The sequence below is a fragment of the Musca domestica genome, unplaced genomic scaffold (assembly GCF_030504385.1).
Source record: "Musca domestica strain aabys unplaced genomic scaffold, Musca_domestica.polishedcontigs.V.1.1 19, whole genome shotgun sequence".
NCBI classification, from domain to species: Eukaryota; Metazoa; Arthropoda; class Insecta; order Diptera; family Muscidae; genus Musca; species Musca domestica.
This window is the reverse complement of record NW_026712245.1, coordinates 4511542-4523767: the sequence shown is the minus strand read 5'-3', so window position 1 is coordinate 4523767 and position 12226 is coordinate 4511542. Positions and strand designations below refer to the sequence as shown.

General features: G+C 34.0%; 1 protein-coding gene across 2 annotated transcripts in view; it reads left to right on the top strand.

Moving 5' to 3' along the window:
* LOC101888655 (receptor-type tyrosine-protein phosphatase N2) overlaps positions 1-12226 on the top strand; it is a 206177-nt gene that overhangs the window by 17420 nt on the left and 176531 nt on the right. The window contains exon 1 of one of the 2 annotated variants that reach the window (XM_059121167.1): positions 7203-7694. The exons of the other annotated variant lie outside the window; for it this stretch is intronic. The gene's annotated coding sequence lies outside the window, so the exon portion shown is untranslated. Of the gene's footprint in view, positions 1-7202; positions 7695-12226 lie in introns of those variants that run through there. 2 annotated transcript variants of the gene reach the window in all.

The window sequence follows — 12226 nt, the reverse complement described above, 5'->3', positions numbered from 1 at the left end:
GGAGACCTACAAATGGTCATGGATATTTTTGCGCTTGTCTCCAGAAAATTGTTCGTCTGCCTTCGCGGGGGTCAATAAATGTTCGAAGAAAATTTTTCGTAGGTTTCAAATTCAGCACCTGGGTCTAAAAAAATTTTCTTGAGGCCTAGACCTTGCATGGAATTTTTAAGGTTAAGGTTAACGACGTATAATTGCATTCTATCTAAAAGTATTCCAATATTTCATACATAAACCTGGATTCTAAAATTCTATACTTCCAATCGTGGACTTTTTCTACAATATTTAGCGATTTAAGGTATTACGGTTTATGGAGCGTATACTTGTTGCCATAACTTATACGACATTTATAAACTTGTTGCAATATTTTGTTTCTGGTGATCACCTTTCCCAATATAGAGACTATTTTGATAAATCCCCATTGCCATGGCTTGTCCACGTGTGTACCACCCACAAATATCAATACCAGAAATAAAACTGAAGTAAAAAATAATAATATTGAATTATGACATTACTGTTTTTCTCGCATTCATATTTGAACATCTTATCCAACATAGTTTGTTAAGAGTCACGTTTTAAATATTATAAAAAATATCACTACACAATCGGAAAATTTCCTTCAAGCGACAAAAGGGGAGCCGAACTGACGCTGGTATGTTTTCTTTTTGAAAATGCGTTAAAATTTATGATGGCATCATCATTCATACAGTGGCGAGCAATGATAAGACCGATGATGGTGATGATGTGAAATTGATTGACGTCAACGATGAATGAACAAGCTCGCATCATGCTTTAGAATTTAAAGAACATTTTATGGTTTTTTCCGCTCTCATAAATACCATCATCATCATCATCATCATGTCAATGTGTATGTAAGTGATGACAGTTAGAGGCCTTTATCCTTAATTGATTTAAAACTCTGATAAATCCCGACACAAAAACAGAATTTGAAAAGCTGTTTTGATATGGCATCAATATCGGCAGTGATTAGAAGGACGTTTTTTAGGTGAGCGGATGGGGGGAGCCATTTCAAGGAATTTAAAAAAAAAATAATTTTAAGGGGAAAGTTGAAACCAAACAGAAATGGAGGAGTGTGCAATGACTTCAACGTCAATCAATAGAAGACCTTCTGAAGGTCTTCTATCAATAGGAGCCATTCCAGAGGTCTTCTATCTAAAGGAGATCTTCTGAAGGTCTTTATCTTTGGCAGGCCTTCTGAAGACATCCAACTATAGCAGACCTTCTGAAGGTCCCCTATTTAAATGAGACGTTTTGAAGAGGGCTTCTATTCAGAGGGCTTCTATTTATGGGAGACCTTCAGAAGGTCCTCTACCTATAGGAGACCTTCAGAAAGTCTTCTATCTATAGGAGACCTTCAGAAGGTCTTGTATCTATAGGAGACCTTCAGAAGGTCTTCTATCTATAGGTGATCTTCAGAAGGTCTTTTATCTTTAGGGGACCTTCAGAAGGACTTCTATCTATAGGAGTCCTTCTGAAGGTCTTCTATCTATAGGAGTCCTTCTGAAGGTCTTCTATCTATAGGAGAAATTCACAAGTTCTTCTATACATAGGAGACCTTCAGAAGTTCTTCTATCCATAGGAGACCTTCAGAAGGTGTTCTGTCTATAGGAGGCCTTCAGAAGGTCTTCTATCTATAGGAGACCTGCAGAAGGTCTTCTATCTATAGGAGACCTTCTGAAGGTCTTCTATCTATAGGAGTCCTTCTGAAGGTCTTCTATCTATAGGAGACCTTCACAAGTTCTTCTATACATAGGAGACCTTCAGAAGTTCTTCCATCCATAGGAGACCTTCAGAAGGTCTTCTATCTATCGGAGACCTTCTTAAGGTTTTCTATCTATAGGAGACCTTCAGAAGGTCTTCTGTCTATAGGAGATCTTCAGAAGGTCTTCTATCTATAGGAGACCTTCAGAAGGTCTTATATCTATAGGAGACCTACAGAAGGTCTTCTATCTATAGGAGATCTTCAGAAGGTCTTCTATTTATAGGAGACCTTCAAAAGGTCTTCTATCTATAGGAGACCTTCAAAAGGTCTTCTAGCTATAGGAGACCTTCAGAAGGTCTTCCATCTATAGGAGACCTTCTGAAGTTCTGTTATGTATAGGAGACCTTCTGAAGTTCTGTTATGTATAGGCGATCTTCTGAAGGTCTTCTATCAATGGGAGACCTTCTAAAGTTCTTTTATCTATAGGAGACCTTCTGAAGTTCTGTTGTGTATAGGAGACCTTATGAAGGTCTTTTATCTATATATAGGAGAAGGTCTTCTATCTATAGGAGATCTTCTGAATATCTTCTATCAACAGAGGAATATCTAAAGGCTCTCTACCAATAGTATACTTTCTGAAGGTCTTCTATCTACAGGAGAACAGCTAAAGGTTTTCCAGCAATAGGAGACTTTCAAAAGGTCTTTTATCAATGGGAGACCTTCTAGAGGTCTTCTATCTATAAAATACCTCCAGAAAGTCTTCTATTATAAGAGGCCTTCTGAAATTTGTCTATCTTCTGGAGATTCTTTGAATGTCTTTTATCTTTAGGGGAATTTTTTAAGGTCTTCTTTAAATCCTTTTACAGGACCTTTATTATGTCTTCCAGTGGCACGCGTATATGGTAGACAACTTAAACAATTAAATGGCAGTAAATTAAAAATTTATGACACCCATTTTGTTCGCACATAAATCAGTTCAAGTCCTACACTCCCTACCACACACACACAGACACACACATACCTACTCCGCACAACAGTTTGGCGACTACTGGATTTTCTTTGGAGGATATTCGCCTCCTACAAATAAATAAACATGTAACTACGTCATGGCAATTATGACTTTATTAAAATGTGAAGAACATAAATTAAAAACCAAGATTGCGTAAAACGTTATTGGACATAACAAAAATAAACAACTACTACAACAGAAATAGCAACAACAACAACAACATTCCCTCACAATTTAGTGGTTGTTGGCTTGAAGAGAAACAAGTCAAGTAATCAAACCCTAAGAATTACGCCTTAATTTATTACAGCTAGAATGGTGGCAGAGTAAATGAAAAAAGAACCGACTGATAAACGGCAAAAGAGGGAAGAGGTGAAGGGAAGAGTTGAAATGGCATAGGGGACTAGTGGATAGAAAAAGTTTTAGATTCCATTAGATTTATTTAACGAAATAGAATTATTAACACATTGATGATAGAGGACATGGCTAAACTTATGGAGGTTTAGCATTCAATATCAATGTCTGGGGGTGTGTGTTGTGGGAGTGTGGATGTGCTTGAGTGAATATGTAGTTGTTTTTTATTCAATAGTAAAAGAAAGTAATCGAAAAATAACAACGCTGTTCGAAATGAAAGTTGTTTGTATTCGAAAAGGTTAAAATGATCATAAAAATTGGTTTTTATGTTTCTTTTTTTATACTCGCATTACAAAAAAGACAAAATTCACAATTCGTAAATTAAAAATTTCACTATTTCCAGGGACGAAAATTTATCCAGAGCAGGATTTTTTCAATAGCGCATGTAGTGTTTTTTTTTAGAACTATGGGTATGAAGGTCCGCAACATAAAAAAATCCACAATTTTGGAACAAATATTAAAAACGATTAAAAAATCTCAACAAATTGACGTTATTAAAAAAAAATCGTTAAAAATTAACACACATTCAAAAAATTGGAAAATCCAAGGTTTTAGCCACGAAGCCGCGATATTTGAAACAATATTTAAAATTAAACATTAAACGGATTTAAAAAAAAATAAAAAAATTATCATTTAAATCAAATCGCAATTTTAAATATCCAGTATTTTTAAGAAAAATCTAAAAGTCTGAAGTTTTTTGAAAAAGATATCTCAAACAATTAACGTTCTGGGCCAGGAGTTGCGGAAGACAATTTAAAAAATCCACGATTTCCCGAAGAAATTCTTAAAAATTCCGGTTCATGGGTGTGGAAATGGAAATACCATTAAATCCTACATTTCTGCTCGGAATGTCCTTAAAAAATCTAACAAGTGAATCAATTTGGGGGGTCCTGGAAACAAACTTTTAAGAAATATGTGATGATCGTGAGATTTATAATTGTTATATAAAGTAAGTCTTGAATATTTTTGAAAAATCAATAAGCTCTGTGCGTCCTTGATAGAAAATATTCCAATCAAATCTACATTTTCTGTTAGGAATCTTAAATAATTTGCAAATAGTTCCAAACATTTTTTGAGGTCTTCAAAAAGTTAAAAAACTAACTATGGTCCGCCGTTTTTTTAACATTTTTTAAATCCACACATTTTGTGCGGAGATCATTGAAAAAAAAAAATGTTGAGTTCTTCAAAAAATCTTAAAAGCCCACTTTTTTAAAATATCCACCATTTCTAGTAATTGATTATTTTATTTTCTAAAAAATGTCAATTTTTTGTCCAGGTGATCCTTGAAAAAATTAAAAAAAAAAACTAAAAAGTCTACGATATTTTATTAAAAGTCCCAGGAAAAATTATCAATGATTCCTGGCAGGAAGTTTTATGTCGGACGCATCAAAATTATCTCCTGTAAATTCTCCTGTTTCTTGTCAGGAGGTCCACGATTTGTGGTGACGAGTTTTTTAAAAAAGTACCAAAAATCCATGATTTCTGGTCAAAAGGTTTCAGCCAAGAGGAAAGAAAAAAATCCTAAAAAGTCCACAAACTTTGATAATGAGGTCCTTGAAAGGATATTCTTGGAAAATTCACTATGTATAGTCAGGAGGTCCTTAAAAACATTTTTTAGAAACTAGTGACTTCTACTCAGGTTTTTTTTGTTAATTATGATTAAATAATTGATTTTGAAAGAAAAAAACATTTCAGTCAGGTTGTCCTTGAAAATTTTCTAAAAAAAAATCTTTAATTTCAATTAAGACTTAGCTTGAAAATCCACAAGAGATCATTAAAACAATAAAATGTAAAAATAAATATTTTTATTTTGGAGTTCCTTGCAGTTGTTTTAATTTTTTGTCAGGAGATTCTTTAAAAAGATCCTGAAAATATTCACAGATTTCGGCAAGGTTAAAAACATTACATATTTTTTAAATCCAAGATTTTTTATCAGGATGTCCTTGATATTAAATTCTAAATTATTCCAAATTTAATTTTTTTTTTTCAATTTCTAGTTAGGACGACCTTGGGAAGGATTTTTTAAAATTCACAATTTTGAAAAAAATTCTTAAACATTTTTTTGAGAGCCTATATTTCTGACCAGGGCCTCAATTCTTCTCCTATGAAAATGTGAAATGAAAACTTTTATAGAGGAAAGAAATGTCAAGTGAAAAATTTTATAAAGGAAATATTTTTCATTTCAAATTTTCATAGAAGAAGAATCCAGCCGTAGGAGTTCCTTGAAAAAATCTAAAATTTAAATTTAATTTTGTTTTGGAATTTTTTAATATGTTGTTTCCGGTCAGGACATTTTTGGAAAAGCTTATTAAAAATCAACAATTTTTGAAACATTTTTAAAAAATATTTTGAGAGCCTACATTTCTGATCCGGATGTCCTTGTATAAATTTTCATAAAATTCCACGATTTCTGGACTGGATATCCTGAATTATTTTTGTGTTCCACAATTGGTACTTCAAAAAATTACATAAAATTTACGATTTCTTGTCAGAAGATCCATGACATAATTAAAAAAAAATTATTATTGATCAGGAGGTCCCTGATTTTTTTTTAATAGATCCAAGATTTTTTTTTATTTTTTGTCAGAAGGCCCTGGATTCTTTGTAGATTTTAGATTTCTTTTTGGTTCAAAGATTTCCGGTCAGAATTACCTTGGAAAGGTTTGTTAAATGTTTACGATTTATAAAAAGAAAATGAAGAAATGATTGAAAAAATCGTAATAGTCTAAAAAATTCTGCTTAGGAGGTCCTTAAAAAATTCTTAAAAAAGGTTTTTTAAAGTAGGGTATATTAACTTTGTCATTCCGTTTGTAACATCCTTAAATATTCGTCTTAGACCCCATAAAGTATATATATTCATAATCAGCATAAAATTCTAAGTCGATTTAACGATGTCCGTCTGTCTGTCCGTCTGTCTGTCTGTCTGTCTGTTGAAATCACGATACAGCCCACAATATTTGACGTAGAGCGCCAAAATTTAGCAGAGCTATTTGCATTGTGTCTAGGATGGTTGGTATTGAAAATGAGATATATCGGTCCACGTTCTGGTATAGTCCCCATATAACGGTACCTCCCGATATTCGGTATTTTGATGATTTATGCCACATTTTTTCACGGATTTGTCTGGAAATTGGTATTTGTGGGTCATAATGGGTCCTAGTTCGTGTGGCGAAACATTGTAATTATAGGTCCACGTTTTGGTGTGGCCCCCATATAACGGTACCTCCCAATATTCGGTAATTTGATGATTTTTGCCACATTTTTTTCACTGATTTGTCTAAAATTGGTATTTGTGGGTCATAATGGGTCCTAGTTCGTATGGCGAAACATTGTAATTATAGGTCCACGTTTTGGTGTGGCCCCCATATAACGGTACCTCCCGATATTCGGCATTTTAATGATTTTTGCCACATTTCTTCTGTTTCTTTTACCCTAAGGTGGAGGGTATTAAAAGTTAGGCCCGGCCGAACTTAATGTTTTTTTACTTGTAGTTTAATAAGCCTGCCTCGTATAAGACTCTCTTAATATTTACATGAATTCTAGAAAACCCTTTGAGCTTTCACACCTTTAAAGTGTGTGGGTTACTCTTCACTGTTATTAAATAAAAGCAATTCCGAAAGCTTTTCATTCTATCTCTCTTCCACACAATGTAAACATAACATTGCGTGGGCGTAATATTTTCCTAACACCCCAAAGCTTTTCTTCTCCACTGTTATGGATTAAAGCTTTTTTACATCCCTACCACCACCAACACCGCCACGACCTAACACTTTTACGAAGTTATATTATGAATGAGTTGTGGGTTAACGAACAGGACTAGTAAGTACCTCCTGTTGCTTCGCCTGGGTTTTTTGCTTCGTATTGGGCAACTTGTTGTTGCATGCTTGTGGACATTGTTGGCGAGCTTTTGTGGAACTTCCAGTCACTGGAAGCTGTTCGGTCACAATGTGGGTTTTTGTGTGTTTCGGTATTTTTTGGCTGTGCGCGCATTCCTGTGGATGCTATGCGTATTGGCCAGATGAAGATGTTTTGGGTTCGTTGCCAGCACTACCTGATGCTTGAAATCAGTTCAACCTGGTGAACACAGACTGCATGTAGTGTAGAGCGGTTAAATAAGCGTGTCTCCGCCATAACGAAAGTATCCACTTTCTTCTGTTTAGTTCCTTCCTCATTTCATTACTACAGCAACTACTACTGACTGACTGGCTGGCTGGCTAGCAGCAAAGTAAACGTAGAAGCAGTGGCCGAACATCATAAGCCAAAGCACAGCATCTTTTCATCGTCCGATGCTCGCTCGCTCGCTCAACATTAGAACATCCACCAACTTTAATCTCCAGTAACTTTACAGTGAATTTGTGTTGATTCGGCAAACATTTGAAACTTAGTGAACCCGTTGGACAAAGTGTAGAGCAGTGTTAAAAAATTCAAATGTCAGGTCATTGCAATTAGTCGAGCGGACATCAGTTCGATCATTAGCATATGGCATCTAAAAGTGATGTCAACATGAGCTGCCTGTGTCGTTGTAGCAGCCACAGCCATAGACGCCAAGCAAGGGTAAGTGTTTTGAATCTGGATGATATGATTTTTAGATTTAACCTCCGGTCATGGAAACCCATTGCTGCATGATGTGACATAAAATCGAAACCAATGACAACAGCATGTTACTTTCATCCTATAATACTTGTATGCATCCAACCAACCAACCAACCAACCCACCACCCATCTAACCATCCATTTATTCATGTATCCATCCACATGATGGGTCCATATTGTGTGCCAGTGTCAGTGTCATTCTTGTTCGACTGTCATGTTAACTGTTACTACAGTCATCTATCTGTAATTAATTTCTCTATCTATTGACAGGCGTCGGTGGGGTAAAAAATTGGGGGAGCAATGGAGGTCAATTATGTACCTTTATCTGTTAGGAATTTCTGGAATTTTTTATGACCATATGGAACGTTGTTGGTTCTGTATTTTTTGCCATATGGTACAGGGAGGTGGTAGAATTTTCTCTGTGCTTTTGGATGTTTTATACAGTGGACTAAAGGAAATGGGGTGTAGTTTTCAGGGATATTTGGAATATTTGATAATTTGAGGTATGGAAGTACTTCGAATGGGTTTTAACGTATGCACAATTGTCGACCGTCGGTGTATATTTTTTAAGTGGTTAATCAGGTGGGATAATGCCAAATAAACAAATTTATTGTTGTTTGCAATGAAAACTACAATTAAAACAAGTAAGCAAAGGCTACAGTCGAGCGGGGCCGACCGTTGAATACCCTACAACACTATAATAAACGATACTGTTTATATAGGCGAGATACTCGAAAGAACTCCACAAGATATTGTTACAAATTATAAAAGAAAACCATTAGGTTTCGTTCTCTAATTTTCGAATAATAGCAACTTAAACTAATTTGCTCATTTCTAATTTATTGATAGATGTTGCACGTAAATGGTCTGAAACCAATATTTCCCAAAGACCTATAATCTCTCAGAAGTGGCAAAAGATTAACATTTATTATTGGTTTTTGACTGAAACGCATCTATATGAGATACAGACATTTGACTATATTCTTCCACGAAATCAGCGTTAACGAAATAGTCAGAAGTGCGTCTTTCCTGTATTTGTGAATTCTTCAAAGAGTCACTGGAATTGACATTTTCGTATTTTGTCTACAAAAGTTGGCAAACTATTTCGCACATTAATATTTTTGGATGGCCATCCAAAAATGCTTGGTCTTTGCAATGTCCGGTAACCCCCATTCAAATGTGCGAGAGGATCGGGCGATAATTACGACCTGCTGACAGTTTTGCAGTTTTTTGGTCCATTTCAACCCCTAAATATATGGCGATCATCTCCAAAAAGAGTAGGCTTCTATTCTGACCCTCATCTTATCCCCATGTAAAATTTCGTAAGGATCGGGCCATAAATGCGATCTGTATATTATACCCTGATATCCTAACTACTTAGTTTTGTTTGCTGTAGAAATATTATCAAATGTTTAATTCAAAATGAAAATATGCCAAAAATATGACAAAATTGAAAAAAATATGAGAAAATGTTAGAAAATCAATATTTTCATCTTTAGAGAGATATTTTTATGCGATTTTTTAGGCGTTTTTTCTTTTCTGCCAAGAGGCCATTCTGAATTAATGAGAACTGTCGAAATCAGTTCAGCCGTTCTCGACATATAAGAGATCTTTCAAGCATATCTTCTTTGATAGACATATATATCGCACTTATTTTGCTATATATCCGATTTGATGGATGTTAACATCAATGTAAAGATCAGAAGTAACCTTGTCATGGCTTTGTGATTTCGCAGGGATTTAAAATATTCGCGGTTTAATGAAAAATTTTGAATTTTTTCAACACAAAAGATATGGTTTATTTTACCCGCTAAATATTATCCGATGACCACCCAAATTGGTAGGCTTCTTCCCCGCCCTAAACTCTAGCTACATGCGCAATTCCGCGTCGATTGGTCCATAATTGCGACCTGTAGAGCAAGTGCAAAATCAGGAATTTTTTCAGTTTTTGGTCCATTTCAACCCCTAAATATTATGCGATAATCTCCAAAAGAAATAGGGTTCTATTCTGACCTTAACCCCACCTACATTCTAAATTTTGTGAAGATCGGGCCATAATTGCGACCTGTAGAGTGATTACAAATTAACATGGACAGACGGACAGACGGACAGACGGACAGACGGACGGACGGACATACATAGCTAGATCGACTCAGCTCGGCGAGCTAGGAAGATCCATATATACTTTCCCATATGGGAAACCAATATTTCGAGGTGTTACATAAATTCTGGCCCAATCAAACTTATAATACCCCCAACACATAGTGTTGTAGGGTATAAAAATCTAGAAATTAATTTTTGGAATGCGATTTTAGTAGAAAGCTTATATAAGCATAGATTATTGCATTAGTACGTCTCTGGAAAAAGTATTAAAGAATTATGACGATATGTAAAGAAAGCCTTATGGCCGATAAAATTCATTATTTTTGGGCAAGAGAGCCCATTTTTATATCCAAGATTTATTTATAGCCAAGATGTGTCTGTCTAAAACTCTTAAAAATTCTGGTTTTAAAGTCACGAGGTCCTTAATTTTTTTTTTATCAAAAATTTCCGTTCGGGAGGGCCTTGAAAAGCTTCATTAAAAATCTACGATTATTTTAAAATTCTTGAAAAAATCTTAAGAGTCCAAAATTCTTCATAAAGAGGTCCTTGAAAAAATATTTAATAAAAAAATAATTTTGATCAGAATGTTATTGGGAATTTTCTTGAAAAAAAATTACAATCACTTTTCATCAAAAAATGGAACGATTTCTGATCAGGAGGCCTTTGAATAATATTCCTAAAAAAACCAAAATTTCTGGACATTAGCCTAGAATAAAATTTCTTTAATACACTCTATTGATGGTGAGGAGGCCATTGAAAAAATATTTGGATCTCTGGTTAGGACGGCCTTGTTTCTTTTTCCAAAATTGTGGGTCAGGATGTCCATGAATACCGGCCGTAGGGACTTTAAAAAAAAAAAACTTAATAGAATAAAATTTTTGATTAGGAGATCGTTAAAAAAATCTTAAAAAATAAAGGCTTTTAAACATAAGGTGCTTTTACATAGAAATTTTTTTAAAAATTTACGATTACTCGTGTTAAAAGTTAAAAAATGTTCTTAAACAATTTACATTTAGTAGCCAGAAGATCGTGGAATTTTTTTAAGTTCCATAGTTTTAAGTCGAAAAAATGTCATAGAAAGTCTTTGATTTCTGATAAGAATTTTCCATAACAATAATTCTGAAAAAAATCTTTTTGATCAGGAGGTCCCTCAATATTGTTTTATTTTTTTAACAAATTCCAATTGGTAGAAAGGTTGTGTAAGCATCGTTTGTTGCATTTCTATGGTTTCGGAAAAAATATTGAAAAATTATGATTATTTGTGAAGAAAGCCTTATGACCGATAATATTTACAATATCCATAAAAAAAGTAAATTTGTATGAATATTATCAATATTATTGAAGGATCGGATTTTGGATTTTGGTAATTCAATGAGCCAAGTAGTTTTATTGTTTGAAAAATCAATAGTTTTAATGGAGACAAAAACTGATGTGAATATTTATGCTTGGGAGTCAAATTGATAAAATCAAATCACGATTTTATAAGGATTTTGAGTATGACTGTTAACGACTGTCGAAATATTGAAATAAAAATATAGAAAAAAGTATAATTTTTGCTACTATAAAAAGTCATTAAAGAAATGATGTCTTTTACACTCCGCCAGTGATAGATTGAAGAAATGTGAAAATTGTCAAACTATTCACATAACACAAGAGCCAAAAATGGCCAGCATAAATATTCTTTTTATATTTTAAAATATAAAATATTGTCTCTTTTTTGACAAGCAAGTTTAAAAAATATATCAAGATTAATATTGAAAATTCCTAACAGAAAACACTCGTCTCTAAAAATGAACACAACGTTTACTTTCATATTTTCGGCGAAATTGTGGAGAAAATAGGTGTCAGATTAAATTTAAATATGTAGATTTTTTATATTTTCCATATTCCATATTTTCGATTATATTTAAAAGTACGACAATATGGGGACATACGTACAAAATTTCAAAACGCTGTCATTAATAGTTGATGATTTTAGAATTGCATGCTGTTTATGAATACAAATACTTTAAGAATATTTCCCCTCTTACTTTTTTTTTCAATTATCGGAAAAGATTTTTCGGACACCGAGCATTTTACGTATATATTGTTACTGATAGATATGCAGGGTGAGGTGAAAAAACTGCAACCATCTTCAGACTGCTGTCATTTCTAAGCCACTCGTCCGACAGCTCGTAAAATTATTCCAGTGACAGCTCATTATATTGTTTACCAGCGTACAAAAGTATATTTGCCTGGAAAACCACAAGTGGCTATCGTTGTAGCACTCCAGCATTTAAATGTGAATAAATCTTTTGTGTCGCGTACCATCGCTCGTTACTGTGATACTGGTAGCGTAGCCCGACGTCAAGGAAGTGGACAGTTACATCAACAGTTACATCAGCAGAAAT